We start from the raw sequence: 15,733 nt of genomic DNA on the forward strand, positions 1-15,733 counted from the left end.
TTGGGGTTCTCATTCCGATTAGCTCAGGGACGTGCCTTAGAATAGGATCATCTTTAAACTTTTCTCTACCTTGGTTCTTCCATGCAAGAAAGAGGTTTTTTTGTTTTGTGTTAAGTGCTTATTTTATTTATTTTTGAGAGAGAGCATGAGCAGGGAGGGACGGAGAGAGAGGGGGAGACACGGAATCTGAAGCAGACTCCAGGCTCTGAGCTGTCAGCACAGAGTCCAACCGGGAGCTCAAACTCACTGTGAGATCATGACCTGAGCCAAAGTCGGATACTTAACAGACTGAGCCACCCAGGTGTTCCAAGAAAGAGTTTTTATGTATAGATAGATAGATAGATAGATAGATAGATAGATAGATACAGATATACATATAGATTTTTTTTTTTAAGGTGAAGTGCAACCATTATGGTCCAAAATGGTGGCAACCTGGGGCACCTGGGTGGCTCAGTCAGTTAAGCATCTGACTTCGGCTCAAGTCATGATCTCATGGTTCGTTCAGTTCGAGCCCCAAATCAGGCTCTGTGCTGACAGCTCAGAGCCTGAAACCTGCCTCAGATCCTGTGTCTCCCTCTCTCTCTCTCTTACCCTCCCCTGCTCACTCTCTGTCTCTCTCTGTCTCTCAAAAATGAATAAACGTTAAAAAAATTTTTTTAAACTATAGTGGCAGCCTACTAAACTCCTTCAGTGGCAGATGGAGATATGAAACCAGAATATAAGACATCAGGAAGAACCTAGTTTTCTGTGTCTCTGCTCATTGGGTTGTTCTGCCAACCCAAGCCTGCTAGGGTGCTCATAGTAAGGTCAGTCACCTATAGCCTGAGCTTTACCCAGGTCCTGGGCCAATGGGAGCATGGCTTCATAATATACCAGGACCCGGCAATCTATCAATGGGCAAGGGGGTCTGGAAAAAGGCTCTCTTCACTGTTTCAGCCTTTAGTTGGGATGCCTTGGTTGAAAGTGACAGAAAAGCCAAACCAAACTGATTTAGCCTAACAGGGAATTTATTGATAAATGCAACTGCAAAACCCAGGGGCAGGGGCTAGCTCTGGGCACGACTGGATTCAGGGCTCCAACAAAGCCATTAGGACCTGGTCTCCTTCTGCCCCTCCTCTTTGCTCTGCTCTTTCTCATCCTTCAGTCTCTGCTCCACGTGGTGACAAGATGGCTGCAGCAACACCAGCTACCTAAGGTGACTGCTCTTCTCTGAACCAATCTCAGTGGCCAGGGAGGTACAGTGCTGTGACTGGCCAGATGTGGTCACATGGTGTACTCTGAAAGCTGGAAGTGGGGACTCTACACAAAGCATGGTGATTGAGAATAGAGACAAGATGGCCAGAGACTATCAAGGGCCATTACGAAAAATGAGGGGATGGGTGCCAGGAAGGCAAACCACACTGGGTACCAAGAGGTAAGAGGGCACTAAGCTCAGGTCAAAGCACTGTGCTGTATCTTTGTACTTCTATGCTCCCTGTGGCGCTAACCCACTTCCCTGACCTTCTAGAACCTGGGAGGGAAGACTAGAGCCCTAGCTCTGAACCCCAGCAGCAGGCTACAAATTCTGTCCCACTTGCCTAAGCCCTCACTTAGGGCTGGTTTCTAGGCTTTCCTGAAGTTGGCTCCATATCACACAGGAGTATGGGGCATGGGGTATCAGCTTTGAACTCTTTAGTAGAATTCCTGCCTGTGCATCTTGCTGTTAGCTTCTCACACTACTCTGCTGTCTGATCTCTGTTGCCATCTATTTCCCATACACTGTCTGCCTGCTCTATGCTCTATCAAGTTGGGCTCCTTGGTTTTTAGCATCTGCCTAAATTCCACTTAGGTTTTGGCTCATACTCCTTTGAACTTCATTGTCAAGTTCTCAAGAGAGGAGTTTCCATCTGTTGTGGTGTTTCTGGTTCCTGCTTTCCCTCTTCTCCCAGCCTCAGTCCCTCTTGCTCACACAACCAGCTCTGCTCTGCAATTGAGTCATCTCTAGACGCTATTGGCCCTGTAGGCTTAAAGGATGTGAGGGTTGGGGATTAGCAGCCAAGAGAGAGAGACCTCTGGATCTCCCTGGGTCAGGGGGACAGTCTCCAGAATTGTGCTAGAGCTCTGGCCTTATGACCCTTCCCTGGCCTTGTAAAGGGAGATAACTGGTGCTGTTTGTAGATCTGAAAATAAAATCACTCTTAATGCAGATGCATCTGTAGCTAATCAGTGTACAGGCATGAAGATAGCTCACGGACAGAAAACATGCTGAGTTCTGAGCTAGTTGAAAAAAAAACAGAAGTATTGTGGATTTCCCAGAGGTCCACGATAGGAGCCACATGGGATGGCTCTAATCATGGACCTCTGGGAAATCCACAATCCCTTCAATGGTTGGTCTTTCATGAAAAATTTCTTGAAGACATTTTCAGATCTTAGGAAAAAGGGAAGTTTTTTTCCTATTTGGAAATGAATGAAAATAAAAATAAGGATAATGGCTGATATTTATCGAGCCATGTCTATCTCCCAGACACTATTAGAAGTCCTTTCAATATCTCATTGCACTGAATCTTTACAACACCTGCGTGAGATGGGTATTACAATCCCTACCTCTTATAGAGAAGAGAATGGAAGCCTGGAAAGGCAAAATAATATGTCCACGGTTACACAACTAGGAAGTGACCAGAGGTAGGGTTCAAACACAGCTAGTCTGACAGTAGGGGCTGTGCTCTTGACCTCTACATTACCATGCTTAGTTTTAGAAGAAGTTCAGGTCATATAAAGGGCTTAAACAGAGCTGGGGACAGTTTCTGGTTGAAAATGCCAAACCAGGGCAGAAGCATCACCGAGAACAGGCAGCAGGTTGTCAGGCTTGTTCTAAACTAAAGATTAAGTTTGATTAATGTCCCATACAGGGAGAAAGTTGGATCAGGAACAACAAGAGTAAAACCAAGTTGCCATGGTCAAAATAGCACAGGAGGCCTGAAGCTGAGTGGTCAGGGCAGGAGAGAAAGGTGATCTGTGAGTGAGCAATTGACCTGGCTCCTTTGGCACAGGTGTTTCCCTCCTCCTAAGTGGATGTTGGCTCACACTTCAGACCCGTTGTACTCACAGACTCAGGAGCTCAAAGCATCAAGCAGAGAACTTACAGTGGGTTCAAGAGGGAGGCAGAGGTGGTCAGCTGGGGCTCAGACAGGACACATCAAAGTATTTTCTGCACTGAATACACCCTCATGGGGCCACACAATACCTGGGGGACTCACTGGGAGACTGAAGGTGTGTGCAGAAGAGAGAAACGGGAAGCTTTCAAGAAAGTGAGAATGAAAAGAGGAAGGAGGGCAAGGGCAGAAAAACAGAAATGGAGGTGATTATGGCCAGAACTCGTGCTTTGACAATGGCTTTTGTTGCCCCTCAGAGCTGCCCCCCAGAGCCCTGTATGGGGAGGGGCGATGTTGGGGGTGGGGGGAACAGACTGTGCCTGACAACCTGGGTTTCCTTCCCCTGTTTTGTCTACTCTTTTTAGTGAGTTTTGAGTATAAAATGTCTCTCCTTAGGCAGGAAGAGCCTCAGTGATAAGATGCCCAGTTAGTTATGACACTCAAGCTTCTTGCTGGAAAGAAATATTTTTTTATGTCATCATGAAACTGCCCAGCTCACCTAGGTCTGCCGTGGAAATGGTGGCTCTGAGGACAGAAGGGAGATTAGAGCATCTGACCTGAAGCTCAGGCAAAAGGGAAGGCCCGGGATACCTTCTCTCTTCCAGCCTTTCTGCTGTGCCTGAGTTAGCCGGAAGCAACACATGGCAGTTAGGGAGGAAAAGGAGAGGTCAAGTGTGGGTTCCTGGCCTGACCCGGCACCGTCCAGAGGAATGAAGCCTGAGAAAGTGTCTCAACAACAAGTCGTCGCTCTGGGGAAGGAGGTGTGGGTGGGAAGGGGCATGCATCCGTGTGTGGCTGCCCTGAACCTCCTGCCTCATTGGAGCAACTTGTCCTGGGTCCAGTCCTAGCTCCATTAAGCAAATGAAGATCTGCCAGGCTGCCTCCACAGACCACGCCCTCAAACAAGAGGCAGGATGACCTCTGGCCAAATGTTGCTCTGCCATCTCTAGCTGAGTCATCTTGGATGATGGCCCATCTCTGAGCCTCTGTTCCCCCATCTGAGAGTTGGGGGAAATAGTGCCCATCTACCTGTGCGTTGAGGCTCAGAGAAGGTGAATGCAATGTATCACCTGCAAAGCTCAAGGCATTTTATGTGCAAATATTATTACACAACTGTCCCACTCAGAGCCTTAATGATAGTGTTCGAGAAACTTTTCCTTCCAGAATTGTAGCCCTGGAGACACAGAGATGAATCAGGCAGGTGTCTGCCCTCAAGGGCACACAGTGAGCAGGGGAGACAAGACAGGAAAACATCCGATTAGAATCACTGTTTGTAGTCCTGTGAGATGAACGTGCAGCTTTGGAAGCTCTCAAGAGAAAACAGTGTCTACCTAGAAGACAGAGGGAGTCAGCATATGACCTAGGCCTTGAAGAGAGAGCAGGATTTTATTGGAATAGGCAGTTATTGGTAGAGGATGGACATTTTAGGAAGAGGGGACCACATGAACAAAAAGTATGGTGATTGAACATGACCCAGAATATTGGGAACACAATGAACCGTCTGAAGGACTGGAGAATAAAGCCCATGATGGGGAGTGGCAAGAGGGAGGTGAGAAAGAAAAGCTGGTCCAGACTCAGAAGCGCCTGATAGAACTGAAAGGGATCTCATAGAACAACACGATGAGAACTTTCTGTGATGGAAATGTCCTATATCTGTACTGCCCAATACGGTAGCCAGTGGCCACGTGCAGCTATTGAACACTTAACGTGTAGCTCGTATGATTGAGGGATAAAATTTTTTGTTTTATTTCATTTTAATTTAAGTTTAGATAGTTACATATGGCTGGTGGCTACCATATTGGAGAGCTTAGCCATCGAACTCTGACAATAACTTCAAGTGTCTAGAGAGAGCCCTTGACGCCCTTCCCTTGGGCAGTTCTGTCCTCAGCCCATGCATCGGGAGCTCCTACGCAGGTCATTCTTGTGGTGGTACGGTTGCATGAACGAGCTGGGCCGAAATACGACTTGTTTCCTGCTTGCCAAGCTGAGCCTGGCAATATGGCCGCGTCTGCTTAGGGGCAGGGGCAGCTTTTTCTAATTCTTACAAAGGCATTGTGTGGGCTGGCAGTTCTGCTTCCTCCGGAGTCGCTGTCCTCAGTGGTATGTTTGCAGGTAGAGTCAGGTTTCCTCACTGCTCCTGCTACCCGGAGCTGCTGGGCCAGGTGAGCACACCTGGGGCATGGCTCAGGTGTTGTCTGTTACCGGCGGCCATTGGTCAAAGTTGGCCCGATTTTTTTTAAGGTATACGGTGTTGGTCCATGTTGGCCCATATTTTTTAATTATTTGCCTATATTTAAAAACCAGCTGGATTCTCTTTGAAATCCAGATTAGTTATCTTTTCTGGGCCTATAAATTCACAGGGCAGCAAGGACCTGAAGGAAAGTAGCACCTGATCTGGCCTCAAAGAACGATACGGGGGACGGATGACAGATGCGGGACATTTCAGAAGGCATTGTGAATGTTATAGAAGTTGCTTTTAAAACACCTGGTTCATAATTTATTATTGCTTATTATAAGGACGCAGAGTTTCTAGTTGTAGAGGTTTAAACAAAATATAGATCTTTGAGATTATTCAGTTGAGCCAATTCATGTTACAGATGCACATGGTGGTCCTAAACCACACAAGCCTACAGACAAAAGCAGGGTAGCAGAGGTAGGAACCAAGCAGGATTTGACTGGCTTCTCTGGTCCCTGCTTTGTGAGGACCCCAGACCTGTCAAATCCCCTCACCCCAATAGTGTAAGGAACAAATCTCCAGGAATGTTTCTTATGGACTCACATGATGAGGCTACCAAACGCATGAATATCCAACTCAGTACATAGCAAGCAGTCCCTGAATGCATTGAATGAATGAATGTGTGAGAGACTCAGTGAATGACCTTAAAATTGGGTCCACCTTCCTTCTACATGTTCTCATGTTCAGTGTATAATCTAATCAAATGTATATGACTGACTCTCGACAAAATACAATATGTCATTTATAATCTGTTCTCTTTTTACTGTTTATCTATTTACTTTGAGCGAGAGAGAGGGAGAGCAAGAGAGCACAAGGGGGGAGGGGCAGAGAGAGAGGAGAGAGAGAATCCCATGCAGACTCTGCTGTCAGTGCAGGGCCCGATGCAGGGCTCAAGATCATGACCTGAGCCAAAATCAAGTCAGACATCCAACCAGCTGAGCTACCCAGGCGCCCCTATAATCTGTTCTCTTAAAAAATAGATGCAAAATGGCTCTGACTTGGAGAAGCAGTGAATCCGAGCATCAGTGTTCTATTTTTCTGGATGTATTTTGTAGTCTCATAAAATACTAATATTTTTATTGCCCCCAAATAAAAATAAAGCACATTTTAACTATACCACATAGGAAATCTGGAAAAAAGCAATTGGGTGTTACTGCCCAACGTCAAGGCCACTGAAACTGGCCCTTCAGGCACCATTTTCTAAAGCCATCAGTGCCATCTTTGGTCACAGCCAAGCAGCTGGCCCCAAGACCTTGTATCTTGCTAGCTCACAGATGTTTCAGTGAAAAGCCTTTGAGTCAATTTTCATTCCCTTTTACTACAGCTCTCTTGTTCTAGGACTCCATTGGGGGCACCATAATTGTCCTCAGAAACACCTCTGCCCTCCCTCCGACTCCTGTTATCCGTTGCCCTTGAATGAGATCAATGATTCTCAACTTTGCCTCTCCTTGGGACAAGGAGCTTGTCCCTTGGTCCTGCGAGTAATTGGGTCCTGGGGTGGAGAGGGAGCCCTTCTGGTCCTCCAGACTGGTTTGGACATGCCTGCACCAGCAGAAACTACTTTGTCTGTTACGTAAAGATGGTAACACATGGGGAAGAAAACTTGACAGGTGTTTTGCTCTTTACCGCTGTCTGGTAGAGTAGTGTGGGCTTCTTGCCTAGCATTTGCTGGGCTTTGCTTAACAGGAAGGACATCACTGGTCTTGATCACTGTCCCAAAATGGGCTCTGCCCCTTTGACAGCCTTTGCCAGTTGGAAGTTCTTCTCTCCATAAACATCAATAGGGCTGGAGAGAAATCTCCACAGTGAAAACTTGTCTTTTAATATTTAAAAAATAAGTCTCAGGGTGCACTTTAGGACAGAGGGGCAATAAATTACAACTTACTATGTGCCAGAAGTTATGCCAATTGTATATCTTATTAAATCCTCCCAACAGCCTGAAGAGGGTCTTAAGCTCCCCATTTAAAGATGAAAAGGACAGGTAAAGAGAGTAATTGAATTACACAAATAAGGGGCTGAGGCAGAATTCAAATCCAGGTTTTTCTAACTACAAACCTAGTGTCCTTTTCTTAGTGTTTCCCTCCAGAAAGATCGTTTTTTTTTTCTTGAAAACACCCCAAGTCACACAATATAGTTGGCCTTCTCTGTGTGTTACCACGGGGATCTCATAAAGCACTGTATTCCCACCATAGTCAGCAGGTGCATAATGCACATGCAGTTAACCCAGAAAACAAACTTTCTGAACCACCCTGGCAGAAAACCCTCAGAATCCCAAAGCAATTGTCACCCCGTGGCAAATGCCATCTGATCGCCAGCCCAAGGCTCAGCCTAAAACCTTCTGCAGGGTATCACTCTAAAGATAACCCAAAGGTCTCATAGCTTCCTGGTTGTGAAAACAGCAACTCCAGTAGCAGGAATTGAGACCTACAGATCGGTGGGGTAGAAATGAGGAAGGAAATGGCATGTTAAATGACTATTTCCTCCCCAGCTTGCCCTGTTCTTTCTAGATATAGCCCAGAACTTGCATAGCTACAGTGGGATAATTTGATCAAATGCTGAATGTTTTCTATCAATTTCAAGGCTGTTCAAATCTCTATGTACTTTGAAGTGTGGGTGCGGTAGAATTCCTGGGACATTTATGCTTCTAACTCTGCTGGGCTGATTGGACACAGATTCCCCCTCAGGAGGCCTTTCCCAAGCCACTGTGCGAACTGTCCTTGGCCAGCAGTGAAGCCAGTGTACCATTACCCTTCTCTGCTCCTCCGAAGATCTTACTGTACCTTCCACTTCTTATTGTCCCTTTCATCAAATTTGCTGCCACTTTGGTTCTTTCTCCCTCTCTCCCCACATCTTTCTACTTCAGATCAAATGATTTGCCCACTTCCCCACTTTTGGATTTGCTCCATGAAGGGCAAAGCAAGGCTAAGTCCTTCCTCCGTCCTTTCCCTGTCACTTAGGCTCTCCTTAGCTTTGGGCAGGGGTGGGGTGGGGGGAGATCTCCATCCCACTGTGAGCTCTTGAGATTTCAGGCACCTGAGCTGGGGCAGGAGAAAAGGTCTAGTTTGATGTGGTCCCGTCAGCCATCACTGTGTCCTCATACTGTCTGCCCCAAACCTCTCTCCTATCCGCCACCGTCACCTTCCAGTTCTCTGGGTTAGAGCTTTCCTCTGTTTACCACTCCTGGGAGGCTAAAGCAGGGGCCAGAGGGGAGATGCATTTCCTTTCCTGGCTGAACTACTGACTGCTGTGGCTAAGCCATTCCTGGTCCTGTACATTACAGGGAACAAGAGAAAGAGAAAGCAAGAGTGAGTGGGGGCTCCAAAGACTGTTGTTGCATGGTTTCCCTTAAGCCCCAGAAATAGAAAGCCAGACTTCCGACATGCAGGGCCGCCGTGCAAACCACCAGACCACACTGCCAGATAAGAAAAATGTTAGATTGTGTCATACTTCCAGCTCCAGTTTCTGAAAATGGACCTGAATGTCAGAGAGCTTCACCACGATTCTAAAATCAGAGAAGATGGAAGAGGGTGGGGAGTGGGGCAAAGGGATCAGGCACCTCTCTATCCTGGTATTAATTTCAGCCACAAAAAATAAAGAAAAAAATATTATGAAATATTAGTCATGAGCTTTCTTTTTTATATAAAAATTGTTAATGTTTGTATTCATTTTTGAGAGATAGAGACAGGATGTGAGTGGGGGAGGGGCAGTGAGAGAGGGAGACACAGAATCTGAAGCAGGCTCCAGGCTCTGAGCTGTCAGCACAGAGCCCTACGTGGGGCCCGAACCCATGAACCGTGAGATCACAACCTGAACGGAAGTCAGCCGCTTAACTGACTGAGCCACCCAGGCACCCCATGAGCTAACTTTCTTAATCGCATGTACAAGAAGAGGAAATGAACTGGATATGAACAAGCATTGCGAGTGGGAATCCAACTAAAAAAATGTCTCCTTGGCCTTTTCAATTTGTGTGTGTTCATTTATTGAGTACCGACTGTATGCCAACCACTGTGCTTGGTGCTGTGGATTTGAAGAGGACCATACATTGCAGACTGAGGCCGGACTATATTCAGATTCACCCAGATTCCAACTTTTGTGCTCAGCACTACCTCGGCCATGGAAATCATTTTGCCTCGTTCTCCCAGAGCAGTCTCCGCGGGCGCCTGTGTTGTCAGCCGCTGTAGGAAGAGTGATGGCCGGGGTGTTGACAAGCTCCTAATTGGAAGGTAGGAGGTGCCGCCACAGATCAGCTGTAAAAGATATCTTTGGGCCAGGGTGGGCTGCTAATGCTGGAAGAGACTCGGGGTGAGGCCTGGTGAGCTGTCACCCTGGGAGGGGGCCCAGCCCGGCAGACAGACGATGCTGGCGGCAGGAGGCAGCTGACAGACAGGGCCCACGCGGGGAGGCAGCCATTTCAGGGCATGGCAACGATCACATGCAAACCAGGACTTCAAGAGCCAGAGAGCTCACTGGGGGATGGAGTACTGGGAGAGGAGAGACTGGGGTGGCCCCGAAGCCCAGGATCAAAGAGGCAGGGCAGGAGATAAGAGCCTAGTGGTAAAAACAAGGGAGAGGAGCCACAGGAGTCTGCTTTATTCAGCATGCTCAACTACTTATGAGTAGCTTCTTATGTCTATAATTGCTCAGGGCCCTTAGGGGTTCGAAAGAAGAACTGACTTAGAATTTAATGTCTAATTAGGAGGTGGTCACATCCAGGCACTAAAAGTATTGCTAGGCGAACCAATACTGCTTGTGTTGCACAATATTGGCGGTTGTGCGAGCTCTTTCCCTGCGTTATCTCATTTAATCCACCCAACAACCATGCAGAGTGGGTACAGTTGTCCCTGTTTTAGAAACGAGGGTGCTGAGGTTCAGAAAGACTGCACACCTTCTCTAAGTTTGTCTGGCTGGTAAGTGGCTGAGCCAGGATTCAAATCCAGGTCTGCGTGAGGCTCCAAACTTTCTGGTACGGCCCGCAGCGTCCCTTTACTGAAATAATATGTCCGGGGCTGCACTGAGCGAGAAGGAAAAGTAAATACTGGCTGATGGTGCAGGGGAGGGAGAGAGAGCTATGCATGAGCAAGGTCAAAGATGGCTTCTTAGAATTGGAGGGTCTGTTGGAGTCATTCAAACCGCGGTCCGTGAATATTCTCTACTTTCTGAAGCAGAGGATGAGGGTCTGAGTCAAGATTTGGGCCATCCAGCACTTGCCGTTTGACATGGCAGAGAAGACCACCCCTGCAGACCTAGGGATTCTGCACAGAACACAGCCGGCATGGGAACGCACTGCAAGAGCGAAAGCTTCCCCCATCAGATAGATGAGGAGGCCACCGATAGGCCCAGTGCTCCGAACCATGGCTTTGCAACATGCTCAAAGAACAGCGACTGGCCTTGAGCTGAAGTAAGAAGAAAATACCCCCTCAACCCTAGGCCAAGAAGCAGGATTTGTTGTGCGCGAGGGCCTGCAGGTGTCCCGGACGAAAGATGAGTCGGCACAGGCATCAGGCACTAGGGTGACAGGGCCTCCTGAGAAGGAACAGGTGCGAAGCAGGGCAATTAGCTGAGGAGGGGTGTTGGGGCCGGCTGCCTAGATCTGATCCAGGAAGCCACCAGGATTTCATCATCTGCTGGTGAGTAGGCTTGATGAACTCTCTGATGAACGCAGTATGGCAAGGGAGCTTTTTCTCCTTCTTCAGAGAGGCAGAAGTGGTCATTAAATTTGTCTTTTAAAATAAAACTATTCTGAAAGGGGCATGAGGTTTCAAGCTTCCCCCGGGGTGTTCTGGGCAGTCTGGTTTCTGTCTGAGGGAGGAAGAGCGTCTATTCATAGGCCGTGATGTGGAGAGGTTCCCGGCGTGAGTCAGACACTTGCTGGGTGAGCGGGGTGGTTGCTAATGTCTTCGGGAACTACTAATTTACCATCTAATTTGTTCCTCTGCACCAGCCACAAAAGGAGACCATTCAGTTATTGCGATCCAAACGAGAGGCTGCTGTTTACCATGAGTTCCCCAGCAACTGTGTGTGTGTGTGTGTGTGTGTGTGTGTGTGTGTGTGTGTTTGCGTGTGCACAACGACCTTACGCAACAAAGAGGTGGGGGCGCTGCCCTTGCTAGCATTTTCAAACACATTTGAATTCTGTAACGAGTGCCTCAGAGAGATCTTGGCCTCCCAGAAGGTTACAATTTGAAGCGTATCTTTAAAAAACCAAGGTGCACGGGGAAAGTGGCACACATTCCTACCACCATGGGGACCAGCAGAGGCGAGCAAACATTTGAGAGCATCTTGGTGCCAGTCATGGTGCTAGGGCTTCACATGTCTTCTCTTTTTTAAAATTTTATTTATTTATTTATTTATTTATTTATTTATTTATTTATGAGAGAGAGAGAGAGAGAGAGAGAGAGACAGAATCCCAGGCAGGCTCTGCACCGTCAACATGGAGCCCCATACTGGGCTCGAACCTCGCGATCATGACTTGAGCTGAAACCAAGAGTCAGGCGCTTAACTGACTGAGCCGTCCAGGAGCCCCTTCATGCGTCTTTTCTTGCTGACATCTCACAACTACCCTGTGAAGCATGTACTGGGCTTTCGTCGTTCCAGGCTCTTTGCCCCAGTGTCTCTGCTTAGTGAAAACCCATATTTCCTTAGGTCCCACCTGAAAACTTCAATCTCCTGTAAGGCCTTTCCTGACCTGGTCAGTATAATTAGTTATGCTAATTGTGCTTTGTGCTCCCAGAAAATCATAGACTTTAGGAGGATGGCAGTCTTGGTTTCCTCATCCGTAATAGGGGTAACCATAGGGTCATTGTGAGGAATAAACGAAATAAATCCTGTAAGTGCTTTGACAGTAGCTGACACTTAGCCTTTGTTAGTAACCCTTGTTGTTATTAATAACAGTAATAATAATACCACTTAATTACATGCTGCTAGTTGTAAGCTCTTTGGGTGTGGGGCTAGTGCCTACTGTGTTCATTGTTGTGAACCCAGAGTCCAGGAATGTTTGGTATACAGTAGGCACTCGTTTCCTAGCTGGTGAATGAGTGAATAAGAAGGAGGTATTTGCCTTCTCGCCTCTGTGAACTCCTGAGGACAGGCCCTTATCTGACCTGTTTTTGTATTTTTCTTCCCTTCCCTTCCCTTCCCTTCTCTCTCTTCTCTTCTCTTTTTGAGAGAGACCATGTCACACAGTGTCCCTCCAGCCCTTGCCTCCCTGGTCATTCCCTCTGCCCCATACCTCCTTCCTTCAACCCTTCTTGATGTTGAATGTCCTCAAATAGCAGCCCCACCCCTGCCTCTACCACCCTAATCCAACCCAAATGCAACTCTAGTCACATCCTTCCCCTGCTCAACAGTCTTCAAAGGACTACATTAAATCCACATTCTTAGAGGCTGACAATCCAGGCATCTCCCAATATGGGAGATCTTTCCCACCATACTCTACTTCTCTCCCAGAAAAATTGAATACTTGTGGAGAAAGGGTTGGGTGCAGTATGTCACTCCCAACAGAATGACCAAGGAGCCTAACAACACTCTCAGTGGCAAATTGATTATAATGGGCCCTCACCCCGGGTTCCCTGGGCCATCCAGTATGTTCTAGCCATGGCAGGCATGAACCCCTCCCAGCTCACCCCTCCCACCATGATACCATGGACTCCACAATAATGGGTCTTCTCTTACATTTTTTTTAATGTTTGGTTTTGAGAGAGAGACAGCACAAGGAGGGGAAGGACAGAGAGAGACGGAGACACAGAATCGGAAGCAGGCCGATGAGCTGTCATCCCAGAGCCTGATGCAGGGCTGAAACGCACAAACCACGATATCATGACCTGAGCCCAAGTCGTACACTTAACCGACTAAGCCACCCAGATGCCCTGGGGTCTTCTCCTAAAGCTACAAAATGGCATGTGGTTTCCCAAATCAGTTTCCTTTCACTGCTCTTATCCCCCTTTACTGATCTTACTCCCCCTAGGGACCCCTCACCCATAACAAAATGTTCTCATTTTGCCTTTACTGGTTCAGATGGGAGACCCAGGCTCCAGATCATGACTTCTCACCTTCACCTGCCTGCCACAGCTCCCGGATCTTTCATTCCTGTATCTTTTTCTGTCTGAGCTCAATTCCACCACTGGGAATTGGTGTCCGGAGTGAGGGCTGAGAATAACCTGGGACCTACCGGCTGTAGACAGAACGGCAAAATCCCTGATACTATGTTTCTACCAGCCCAGAGAGCAGGTACCACCAGGCACCATTCCCTAAAACATCTTCCACAATGGGACTTACGAGAGCTTTAACGACTGGCTAATTTCAGGTCCTTCTCACAGGGAACTATTAGCAGCACCTGGACTGACATCTGTCACCACGTGGGTCTCCGAGAAAGGCAAAACACCAACACCAATATTCTAAAATAGCATACCTGAGGTTATCTACCTCCATGATAGGGTGCTGGAGCGAGGCCAGCCACCCACAGCTGTGGGGCGCAGATGCCCTACCCCTCCCCCCAGCCCCCCTGCAGCATTATAAACGGAAGCCCTGAATGTGGAGGCTCCACACTGGAAAATGCTCTCGTGGAACATTTAGGTTATCACTAGCTGGCTGTGGCCCATGTAGCTGCCGGCCTCGGTCTGGGATATGGTTTTCCGACTCCATGCCAGGACACCTGGGCAGTATGGCACCCACGGCATAATCTCTGTTTGTCTATAGTGCACGACTCTTCTTCCATAACACCATAGGCCAGGCATATTATATTACCCTGAGCAGCCAGCCACCAGGAGAAACAAAAAGGAGCGTGGTCCTGCACTCTTAGCGCCCCCCACCCCAGCTATCTTTACCGTGGCCACCATGCCCAGCACATGATAAATGTCCCCTCAAGCGCTCCTGCTTTGTGCATCTTTGTGACAGCCTTCCCAAGATCAACACATGCTTCCCTGACCCAGACATGGCTCAAAAATTGTTCTGGCCAGGGAGTCAAAGGCCACATTGCAGGTGATGACCACGGCCCAGCCAACCCTCGCATCTCAGAGGATAACTACCCAATTACCCACATCATCTACCAACGTGCCTCCTGTCAGAGCATAGGCATCTTCCCCTCAGGGGGTCCCCCACTCAGCATGTACCACACACGGGAAAGAAGGGAAGACCAGACAGACCCCCAAAGTTATAACTCTCTTCTCCACCATCCTCCCCATAGGGCATAATGAACCCCATTTCCACTGTGGCTAAGACTTCCCCTGCCGGGCCTCCCAAAGCAAGCCTACTGCTTAAGGCTATCCCCAGGTTGATCTGTATGGTCATGTGGTCAAAGTCACATCCCAATGGCTGGACCTCACACAATGTCAGTTATGCTGTGACCCCGTGAGCAAGCCAGCTTCTTATTTACACCATGCTGAATGACCTTTTAAGCTGATAGAAAAGGCCCACAAAGTCACCAGTAGTGATGCTATTGGTCTAGGCCCCTATGTCTTACCCTGTGCCATCTGGGACCACATGGGCAGGACATTCATTGATTGATTTACGAAGTCTGGTCTCTGGCCCATGAGTCCAGATCATGCAATTATCCAAATGCATATGGGTGTATTTGTGTCTTTCTAGGCTGCATAGCATGTCAGGACTCATGGCCCTATGCTGGCCCAGATACTAAAGAAACATGAGCGATTAGGAGCGCCAAAGGGAACCTGGTTCACCTGTGTCACTTCCCTAGATAACTCATTCCTGGTGGCCAAACTCACCTGCACACTCTGACAACCCCCTCAACGTTTACTGACTGCCCCATGATGGGACCCTGCTGGTCACAGTCCCCAGTCGGAGGTAATGAGCCATTTTCCTACCCACCATGCTACATACAATAGTGACATCTGGGACTAGAGAATTGGGATTCAGGGCTCACAACACGATTATACCAGGGAAACAGCAGATGCAGCAGAGGAAATGTCCAAGGTTCTATCAGCTCGTGTGACATAAACAGCGGGCGGCACTTGAGGTTTTCACTGAAGGGCAAAACTCCCTAACTGCCAGGGTGGCGGGCAACAGACTAGCTCCACGTGATTTGCTAGCTGCCCAGGGGCATGTGCCCTTAGGGGAACTGGCTGCTGTATATGGATAAATAATGCAAAGTAATCTAAATAGCCCAACAAATGCAACACCAAACCACAACCAAATTTTACACAAGATACCCTGAACTCCCTAGGAACTGGATGTCCCCTGCAGACTGGGGTGACTTTGCTCCAGGGGGCTCTTCTGCCAGTAAGGGGACTTGACAGAGTGAACTGGCTATGTAAAATCGGTACAGCCCACAGCCCAGTAGATTAAGCAAAGACTGCCCAAAATTAACCTTCTCCTTCCACCACCTCCCGGTGTTTTTCAACAGACGAGTTCC

Source organism: Panthera onca, chromosome D1 (genome assembly GCF_046562875.1).
Source record: "Panthera onca isolate mPanOnc1 chromosome D1, mPanOnc1 haplotype 2, whole genome shotgun sequence".
Classification (NCBI taxonomy): Eukaryota; Metazoa; Chordata; class Mammalia; order Carnivora; family Felidae; genus Panthera; species Panthera onca.